Raw genomic sequence first — 11,201 nt, 5'->3', positions numbered from 1 at the left:
TCGGGCCAATACGTCTTAGTTAGAGCTTCGTATGGCAATTTACGGCATCAAAATCCGATTTGTATGACCCGTTTTAGCCTAGAACCAAATTTCCTAAAAATTGTCCGGGGAGGCACCGGGAGCCCGGGACTGTGTGGGAACAGGTCCCAGGCCACTCCAGATCAGCTTTAGCAGCTAGGGGGCGCCCTCTTGCTTTGTGGGAGTCCTGGGAGAGTTTCCAAGCCAGTAACTAAGTCTTAGAGTCAGTTAAACTAGCCAACCTGACACTTGGTGAGTAGGCAACTAGACTTGCCAATGCAGTGAACTGAGTACTCCTCCAGATGCTAATAGCAGGGCTGGTCGATTTTCAGCCTGTAGGAGCCTATTTAAAGGCCTGCACACACACACACACACACACACACACAGTGCACACACACACACCTACACACACTCTGGGAAGGTGCTGCCGGAACACACACCTTTTGAAGGAGAAGCAAGGAGGGAGGTGCTGTCGAATTCTCGCCTCAAGAAGCTCGATTAGATCAGATAATCGAGAGGATTATCAGCCCTTAATCACGGTAACCACGGTTTAATTAATGCTTTCTGCAAATCCTTTTCATTATCGCCTAAATTTCTCTTCTATTATGCTTATTCCTAGTCGTAATTCTCTATAATTACTCTCTAAATTCTCATTAACCGTATTCTATTATGTAATCATCATTCCATAGCCAAATTATCAGCCATTCATCACTCTCAATTAATGATTAGAGCATAATTACCAGACTTTTCTCTCTCTAGACAGTATAGTAATTAATCGGTAGGCTAGTAATTGTGTAGATTGATGAGAATTACCCTTCTATCACGCATTAACATTGTAGCTTAATTGAATTCATTTCTCTTATGCATTAAGACGTAATTAAGGAGAAATTAATCCATCAATAAGTCTCTAAAAATTGGTTTTTCCTCACACATATGCATAGGGTAAATCTGCATCATCTAATTGCTAAGAAATAGTTTAATCATACTTAATCCACTTCTCTGGTAATTCTAATAGTGAAATCTTAATTATTCTTGATCATGCAAGCCGAATAATTATCTTAGAGCCGGTTCCCATAGGATTATGTGCCATCCTTAATGATTGCTTATGAAAGAAATCTAGACTCTCATATAGGAGGGATTAATTGATGTCACTAATCTACCCATTGGACTGTTATGATGCTTGTGAACCTTAGCTCCTTCTCCAAGCTAATCATTTAAAGTAGTGAGAAATGGCCCCGGTTAAGAGGACGCGCTTCGGTGGTGCCCATGATCGCGAAGCAGGAACGAGCAATGTCAACGGAAAGGGGAAGGCTCCCATGGACGAGCAAATACCGGCCATCTCACGGGCCATCGATGAAGAAGTGGAAGAGGTAGATCATATTTTTATTCAAGTTGTTTAAACTAACATTGCATACGCTAGTTAGGAATGTTCATATCCCCAAACATGTTGGAGAAATCCGACGGAAACCTCGGCATTGAAAGCATTGTACATTAAGTTCTAAAGTAGGAAGGAAATGATTGATGGGAATGCTGTTTGCAATAGGAAAGAATGTCTGCTAGGGAAAATTTAGCTCGGCATGTTCATTCTATTTCCAATGTTGAATTAGTCATGAACCCCCTCCTGATCACAGGGGCAGAGTTCCTGGTTAAGGGCTCTTGAATCCACAACTGCTGGTTAAGCGGTGGATACCCACGTCTGCTGGTTAAGCGGTGGGAATGTCCATGTCGTGCTTTCTATGCGGTGGACATACCTAGTTGTATGGGCAGCTAGGCGACAACGGGAGGAGTAAACTCTCGTTGGAGGGGGGATGTTGTACCTCCAGAACATTGGAATTTTTATGAATAAGTTTGAGTAGAATTTTTACTAGAATTCTGTCTTGGTGTTGTTTGCAATACTGGTTTAAGGGCTGTATTAACGAACAATGTGATTCAGAATTAAACAAGGAATCTTTATGTTGAACAACCTTTGTGGTAGTAATTAGGTCACACAAGGAAGTGTGAGTGTGGGGGTGGAAAGTGGGGGCTTGGCTCAGGTTGCCAATGCCTACGAGATGGGTGGTCCCGATTGGTCGGAAACTCTCTGTCCCCATAGTGCTTACTCGATATTGGTATTACTCATTGCCCCTAGAGCGGCGAATCCTCGAGAGTACGTGCCTCTGAAACATGGGGAAAAAGGTACTCGGGGTTTCTCTCCTCTTGGAAGGTGGGTCTTAGGATCGCTAGATAGTTAAGTACGCTTCCCCTGCGAGGTGGAGCTAGATCTTGTTGCTAGTAGGCTCGAACTCGACTCACTTTGTGATGAGAGATCGTCCGCTAGTTGAACCCTGAACCATTTTTTTTGCTTCCGCTATAGATCTAGTGGCCACCAGGTTTACCATCAGATCCGTTGTTTGATACGACGGGGTGGGGACCTCACATAGGGACTTCGCCTCTATAAAACTCTTGTTCTCTTGTCACCGTGGGTCGCAACCATGATTGCAACTTTTCTGGATTTGTATTGAGATATGAAGGAAAAACTGGTGTTTCTACAGTTCCAGCTTGCATGGCTAGGATTCTAATTGCATCCTCTATTTCATCAAAGGAATTGGTAGATTTACTGGGGGAAGTTTTTAGTCCTTGAGTGGCAGCGAGGTCTATTGGAATTACTCTAGTGGCCATCAATCTTGCTACCTCTGCTTTCTCTATCGGCATATACTCTCATCCATATTTGTCAACATATACTATGAGACTCCCTTTACCTGATTCGTATGAGAATAAGTACATAGTTATTTTTGTGCCTAGCTCAAAGGAAAATGGTGCTAGACATTAGAAATATGTTTTGACTCTCCCATTCAAGTATTCATAGATTGCTACCGCTCCTTGGTTAGTTGCAACTTTAGTCACCTTTTTGTCAAACACTAGGGTGACATTAAGAAGGTCTATTAGAGGAGGTATTTTGGTTATTTCAGAAACCGTCTTCTCCTTTACCACATTATCCCCATACTTGTTGTAGTTCTTTGGGTCCTTAACAATAAGGTAATGTGTTCCCTCCTCATCACGGAATCTATCCCCATCATCATAAGCTAGAAGGGCATCCACTTCTTCTGCTGGTTTTTCCTCAATACATATGCTTTTTCGTCCCCTTACATCAGCATATACCAAATCCCCATGGGTATTTAGTCCTTCTAAGTGAAGAGTTGTAAACCTTAATGTCTGAGAAGGGTTCTTAGAGATGCTCCCTCCTTCTCCTTGGATTGGTTGGTTAATTGTGGTGTTTTGGTTTGCCATGAGATAAAAAGATTGTTCAGAGGAGGTGTCGTTTCCACTATCGTCTTCTATTATGGTGCTAGTGGATCTATTCTAGCTTGGGTCACACTCTTCTCTTTAGACACTATGCTGACCTAATCTCCTTGTGATTTTGGTCTCTTTGGAGGTTTCTTCATGATATCAAATAGGTCAATCCCTTAACACACCACTACAAATCCAAACCATTTACCTTTAGAGTTCGCTCTGTCGTGTCTTACTCTGGCTATTTCAGCTCTCCAATTGGTTGATTGATTGCACTTCTCATTGGTCTGGACTTGTTGGACATTTGTTGTTGGCTATCTGTACCAAACTTTAGACTCTGCAAATATTTGTCAATGGTGGTTCTCCTTTTAGTAACATTTAGTATTGATTAGGAAGAACATGCAAGTATTTCCCATCCAAAGCTTCTTTTGGAAGGGTTGGTTCTCCATATATGTTCTTCTCATTAAATTGACTAGTAAAATGTGTTATCAGAGTTAAGTGGAATACCTGGCAGGTGCAATTTACTCAATATGCTCTAAATCTGGCTCTTAGACTTTATACGCGTATAAAAGTCTATTTGACAAAAATGGAAATATTTCTTCACTAGATGTTCTCTACGATTCATGTAACTCTTAGAAACTTTCAAAATGAAAATTGGACCACTTTAGTGTAAGTTACAGTTTGATGCAGATTGATTTTGGATCTTTTTTCTGTTCTTTGGCACTTACAGGCTCAAATGCTTTCCAATTTGAATGTAATCTTGGCTATTGGCTTCTAGGGTCCCTTAGACTGCAAGGATATACCCCACTTTATCTTTGGAAGTCAATAGGGCCAAAAAGACATAAAACACGTATAAAGTCTTTTTGACGAGATTGACTAAATTTTTGTAGGTTTGTGCTTATAGTTATGTGCTCATACTCCCTGTATGGTCTGAAGTTCAAATAATGGTCAATAACATAAAAAACACACATTATACGCGTATAATGTCTTTTTGAGCCAATTGACATGAAAATTGCTCCTGAGGTAGCTGAGCATTCAGGGGCTTCATAGATATTCTTTGACTTGAGTTTTCAATTTGTCTAAGTTGTGGCCAAAAAAGGGTGTGTAGAATGTTTGGATTGTTTCCTGATCTTTTTAAGCTTAGATTTGGTCCAAATGAAAATTTAAGCTATGGACTTCCCCAAGGCTTTAGGAAACTTTGGGCATATACCTTTGTACCATTTGAATCTATTCTGGGCAAAAAGACTTTATACGTGTATAAAGTCTTTTTGACAAAAATGAACTTAATTCTTAGCCCAAGGTTCTCTTTTGTTTTTACTCAAATCATATGTGCTCAAAATCAAGTTTTGATGCCAATGATTCACCAATTCACCACTTTTCTTTGTTTTTGGTTAGAACTTGCAAAATTCTCTCCCGATGTAAAGTTGGTTGACCAAATGATGTGGAATCTTGTAGTCAAGCTTATAGACACCTCCCAAATGGCTTAGTGATGACAACATGTAGGATATTTCCCAAATCTATGCTGGAGACATTATACGCGTATAAAGTCCCGTATCTCAAAATTAAAATCTGTTTCTACCCTAAGTTTCTCTATTTATCAGCAACATGTACATGTGTTCACAACGAAATTTAAAGCTCAAAAGTGCTCACAAACACAAGTTTTTACTTTTTCCGGTCACAATCACTCCGAGTTTTGGCTTTTGATCCCCAATTTTATGACAAAATTTTCCCACTCAAGGTGTTCCTAGGGTATAGATACTCATATGAACACTCTTGCATAGTCAATTTCCACAACTTTTGTCTCCTCTTAGCCTTTGAGACTTTATACCTGTATAAATTCTAACCTTGCAGAATTCAATTTTTTAATGTGTAGAGCTCTTTCTAATTCCTTCTTATGCCCTCACCAACTTTGTTTTGCACTATTTCAACTAAGAATCACTTTCTTTTCAAGATTTCAATGCAACCAATCAACTCGAGCAAATTTTCATTGATGGACGGCTCTAGATCAAGATCAATTCATCTACCTAAATCTACTCCTAAACATAGAAAATGGGCTTTTGCAATTGTGAGTAGATAAGCACTTAACTGACACACACGAACTAGCCAATGCCTTTATCACCTCTTCAACCACTCAAACTCCCAAACCAATACAATTCTAAACTAAAACCATCAACATGGGTGACCAAGGCAAGACAAACGCTTCCTAGCACCTCTCTATAGGTCTTAACTAAACTAAGATAGAAAAGAATACTCTGGCACACCAAAGGAACTCTCACCTCATAGGATTAGTCTAAGGTCACCTACATAGGGCTTCGTTCCCTGACAGTGGTGCCAATGTTGGCAGATACGCCACGAGCGGACACTAGCATAGTGAGAACAGAACCAACAACTCTATGTCATTCAAGGGAAAAGCTTAACCCATAGGTGCATGCAAATAAGAAGATGGATGTCAACCCCCTTCTTGACCTTGTAAGACAATCTCTAATCAAGGAAATCAAATCTAAGCATCTTGTGCACACTAGTGAAAGTAATCCAACCTATGATGCTCATGCTATCCCAGTCTACGCCAAATGCATTTGAAATGTCACAAACCTGACAAGATATACTCTCCTTATCACGAGATCAATACCCTATGGACTGTGACTCGATAACCAATCTCCAACTACCTCTTGTGACAATCACGTATAAAGACAGACAACAAAATACAGGTTATCGTTTTTTGTGGCATATGGTCCTAATGTGTAGTCCTACTCTCCATGAATCCATAGGTGTAAAGAACTCACCAAACGAACACTTGGTTTTCAAGAAAACTCACCCGGAAGCTGTAGTAGCTCACTTTGTGTCGTAGTCAGAATCGCACACTCTTGGAGTTGAATGGCAGCCCTCATCGGTCCATTGCTAACACAATGGTGGTGTGGCTTTAGCAATGGACCTTCGGTAGCGTGCGTAGGAAAGATAATAAATCACATACTCTCTCTCTCACTCTCTCTCAAACACCACGCACAGTGAAAACCGGATTTGATTAATTCAAAAGTTCGGTTTAGGGTTACGAAAATTGACTTATATACATTCCTCCTTAGAGGCTTGTTCCTACAAAGTCTAATGCCTGTTCAAATATTAGAAAAAGTATCATTCCGCTTCAAAAATAATGATACAACATATTGGGGAAACTTCTTCTGTGTTCCGTCGTCAACAATTAACCAAGAAAATAGGCCACGTGCTCCTTGAAAAACTCTATATACAACCAAGCTCATCCTTAAATGTAGGCCATCTTTCCTCTATGTGCTTCTATGCATGAGAGTCAGTAGGCCCTCACATCACATCATCTGTGGATCTAGTATTTTTAAGCCATGTCATCAAAGTTGCTATAGAACTGCACTTGAACATGCTCTTTATTCTTAGAATGATAGGAAGTGCTGAAGGAGATTTGGAGGGATAAATTTTGCTTGTGTATCCTTTCTACACCTGTATGATCCACAATTGAAACACTATTCCAAATTTGCATACTCATTGCAAAATAGTATATAATCACTAGGGTATGGATGTATTTTGTGGTAATCCAAGCCCAAGTTATTAAGAAGATTTTTAGCAGCTGGACCGATAGGGGGCATGTGATTGCCTTCCGACAAGATTTCCTCGTTGAGAAACCTGTCATAACATCAACAAATGACCACAACGGTCATATTATTGAACTTTAATTTTTGTTGATGCTTAGGATACAATATATTTACCTTAAAAGATCTATGACACTCTTGTCAGACCATTGATAAACAGAATGCAAATTAAGCATTGTCAAAGCGGTACGGAGAATTGACATTTTTGCACCATTGTAAAGCGGCATACGTTCAACAGTCTGCATCATCTCAACCTCTTTATTGTTGCTCCCATGCCGCCGATATGGATGGGATGATTGAGGATGATTTGTAGTGTTGCCTTGAATGTTGTCTCCACCTTGGTTTTCAATGATGGGGTTCATGTCAAAGAACACATCCAACATTTGCTCATCTCAACTTCTTGGAATGTGGCATTGAGTATTGGTGGGGTAAAATCCACCATTAGCTGTTTATGTGATAATCACCTTCTTTGTGATGAAATTGGTGCAATATCTACTTACAGGGGTTGATCGACTGCCTCTAGACCATGAGATCAATATCACAAATTTTGTAGAACTGCTCTATGGGAAAGAGATCGTTATTGCGTATGTGCTGATCATATGTTTTTTGTTTTTGAAATATCTGATCCTTGCATTGCGCACAAGGACACGCCATTGTATTGTTCATAATTAATCTACTGATGATGCAACAAATTAACAAATCACTCTTGTCATATACCCTAACTAAGAGCTTCTAAAGATCATTTGCGTTCATGAAATTCATTTACGTTTTTGAAGTTTATTTGCGTTATTAAAGTCTATTTGTGTTATTTTACTTCGTGTGTCTGAAGTCCATTTGTGTTTTTGTAGTCCGTTTGCGTTTTTAAAGTCCATTTTTGTTTTTTCTAGAATTTTCCACTAGCTCTAACTACCTCACATTCTCTAGCCATGCCCAATTCCCGCACACCTTGGTTTAGAGGTGCATAGATATCAAGACCATTGGATAATAATCTCGTCTTTATTGGTCAATGCCTATATTTGAGGGTGCGACTTAAGTACACACCCACATCTACATGACAATGCATATACGTAGATCTAGTGCAAACTCTAATCTAGTATAGGTGGACTACTTAAATGGATCCATCTAATATAGATCGATCTAATACAAACCGCCATTTCTCAACATCATTCACGAATCTGGAATCCGCTTGCATTTTTGAAGTCTATTTGCGTTATTAAAGTCTGTTTGTGCTATTTTACTTTGTTTCTAGATTTTGTTTTTTTTTTTGAAGTTCTCTTGGGTTTTTGAAGTCCGTTTGCGTTTTTTCTACCATTTGTTGCTAGCTCTAACTACCTCACATTCTCTAACCATGCTCGATCTCCACACACCTTGGTCTAGAGGTGCATGGAGATCAGGACCACCGGGTAATAATCTCATCTTTATTGGTCAATGCCTATATTTGAGGGTTTAGCATAAGTACACACCCATGTCTACATAACAATGCATGTATGTAGATCCAATACAAACCCTAATGTAATACATGTGGATTACTTAAATGGACCAATTTGATACGAACCGATCTAATATAGATCTCAATTTTCAAAGATCATTTGCGTTTTTGGAATCCGTTTGTGGTTTGAAGTGTATTTGCATTATTGAAGTCCATTTGCATTATTTTACTTCATTTATCAATGTCTGTTTGCGTTTTTGAAGCACATAAGCCTCTTTTGAAGTCCGTTTGTGTTTTTTCTACTTTAACCGTCCAAACATAGCCACATCCTAGAAACTAAACCTTGAGCATTTTTGTACGGCGAAACACATAAGCGACTATCCCTAGCTAAGACCTATATCGTAATCGGCTATCCCTAAGCGGCTAAGCAGCTAAATAATGAAGCGGGTAGGACTAAGCAACGTGGATAAGAGGTTGATTACCTAAGCGGCAAGCCCTATGTGGTAAGCCCTAAGTGATTTGAATATCGCTTTTCCCTAAGAGACTAACCCTAATTAAGTGACTAAATGGCTAAATAATGAAGCAGGTAGGCCTAAGTGGCATGGATAAGCGACTGAATACCTAAGTGGCTAGTCCTAAGCGGCCAACCCTAAGTGGTGTGAGTATTGATCAACCCTCAATTAGCCCTAAACAACTAGGCCTACGCATCTAAATAAAGAAGCGGGTAGCACTAAGCAGCGTGGCTAAGGAATTGAATACTTAAGCAGATAACCCTATGCAGCTAGCCGGAGGCCGCTAACACTAAGCGGCTAGCCCTAAGGGTCTATTCTTCAACGACCTAAATATGGACTAGTTCTAAGCGGCTAGGTGACTAAATACCTAACCAGTTAGCCCTAAGCGTCAAGCCTTAAGTAGTTTGAATATCGATTAGCCCTAAATAGCTAGCCCTAAGCGGCTAAGTGGCTAAATAACAAAGCGGGTACCTAAGCAACTAGACTTCAACGCTCTAAATATCAACAATTTACAAAACGCATGAAGTTAATCAAAGGTAATTAGAATCTAACACTAACACTTAACCATAAAAATTCTAATTTACATTTACAACACATACGAGAGGTCACAGTTTAAAAAAACAACATATTTGAATAATTTTCAAATCAATTTGCATAAAAATAATAAAACTAATTATAAAATGACAAAAATCAACATAACTCTTTTTTAAATGATCAAATGTCATTATCCCTCTTTGTTAATGATGATTTTTAATCATTAAAATTTATAAAATAGCGAAAGTTATATATTTTCTCAAAATTTTTGGGTTTAAAAAATGTGTTTGTGTGTCGCACATAGTGTGTTTAGATTAATGACAAACTAATGTGCATTTTTATTTATTTGCATGCATGTTTATGACATGCATGTGTGTGTGTGTGTGTGTGTGCAAGAGAAGAGAATGATAGAGCCCTCACGTGCGGCCTATTTGAGCAAGAAGCACATGAAGAAATATCGCCAAACTTGTAAAAACACACATGCATGTGCGCGCATGCACACACACACACACACACACACACACACACTATGTCACTCACACACACACAAAAGTGAAGAAACCTACAAAAAATCTTGAAAAGAACCTTACCTTGTTGATGGGAGGGAGCGTGTGAGTGGAGATCTTGAGTCAGGCAAGCCTATGGCACCATATTTGCAGCAAGTGAGGAGGAGGAGAGCAAGCGAGGAGAAGAAGAATGGGCAAAAAAGTATAAGAAGAACTTGCCGGTTCTATTTTTGCAGAATCTGTCAGTATAGGTGCCGATAGAATCCGTCATCACCGTTAGAATATGAACCCAAAGAGCCGTTAGAATCAATGTTGAAATAGCCGTGAAAAATTTAAATTTTGAAAATTTTTAAAAAATGGTTCTCCCTTCAGAATTAGCTACACATGTACCAACGCTCGCCATTGATAGCGATAATTTGACGTCCATATTTAGGTGATCTCTTGTAATGAGTCTCTCACTTTAGAAGCTAGCAAGTGTTAAAAAAATCTTATGGTATCACCTCGGTCCAAGCCTAGCCCCACTAAGAGAGTTTGTAGAGCTTGTGAATTACCTAGAAATCTTTCCGAGAATTACCCAATTGTTGTTTGCACTTGTGCACCTTCTTTGAAAAGAAGTCATATTGAGGATATGTGTCTCCCTAGCCTCAAAATAAACCTGGAAACTAACTTGCCCTATTCTAAGGCTTCATCACATGATTATGAGAGCATCTACTAAGTTTCACCGCATTTGAACTTCATTTTCTCAACAAAATTTGGCAAATACAATTGCAGATTCAAGGACTGTTTCAGATGCAAAACTATGGCATGCACGTTTTGGGCATCTGAATTTTGCCAATTTGCTGTGTTTACAGTAATTTGATATGGTTGCTTCTTTGCCGCCTCTTGAAGCACCTGTCAAACATGTTTGTGAAGGGTGTTTTGATAAGCTGAAGGAGAAGCTTACCTCCCAACCGGTTCTCATGCTTCTGGATCTCTCAAAGCCATTTGAGGTCCAATGTGATGCTTGTGGTGATTGCCTTGGAGCAGTTTTTCTTCAAGAAGGGCATTCCATAGCATATGAGAGGTGAAGGCTCAATATGGATGAACAAGTCTTGGACATTTATGGGAAAGAGATTTTATCTGTTCTACATGTCCTAGACACATGGAAACACTGCCTATTGGGGACTCCATTCCTTCTACTCACTGACCACCAAAGTCTCAAGTATTTCATAACGCAAACCTAGCTTTCCGACAAACAAATGAGGTGGGCAAATTTTATTTTGCAATTTAATTTCCATATTGCTCACATTGATGGTTAGCACAATCAAGTGACAGATGCACT

Source organism: Adiantum capillus-veneris, chromosome 11 (assembly GCF_014529385.1).
Source record: "Adiantum capillus-veneris isolate H3 chromosome 11, ASM1452938v2, whole genome shotgun sequence".
Lineage (NCBI taxonomy): Eukaryota > Viridiplantae > Streptophyta > Polypodiopsida > Polypodiales > Pteridaceae > Adiantum > Adiantum capillus-veneris.
The sequence above is the reverse complement of the archived record's forward strand: the minus strand, read 5'-3'. Positions refer to the sequence as shown.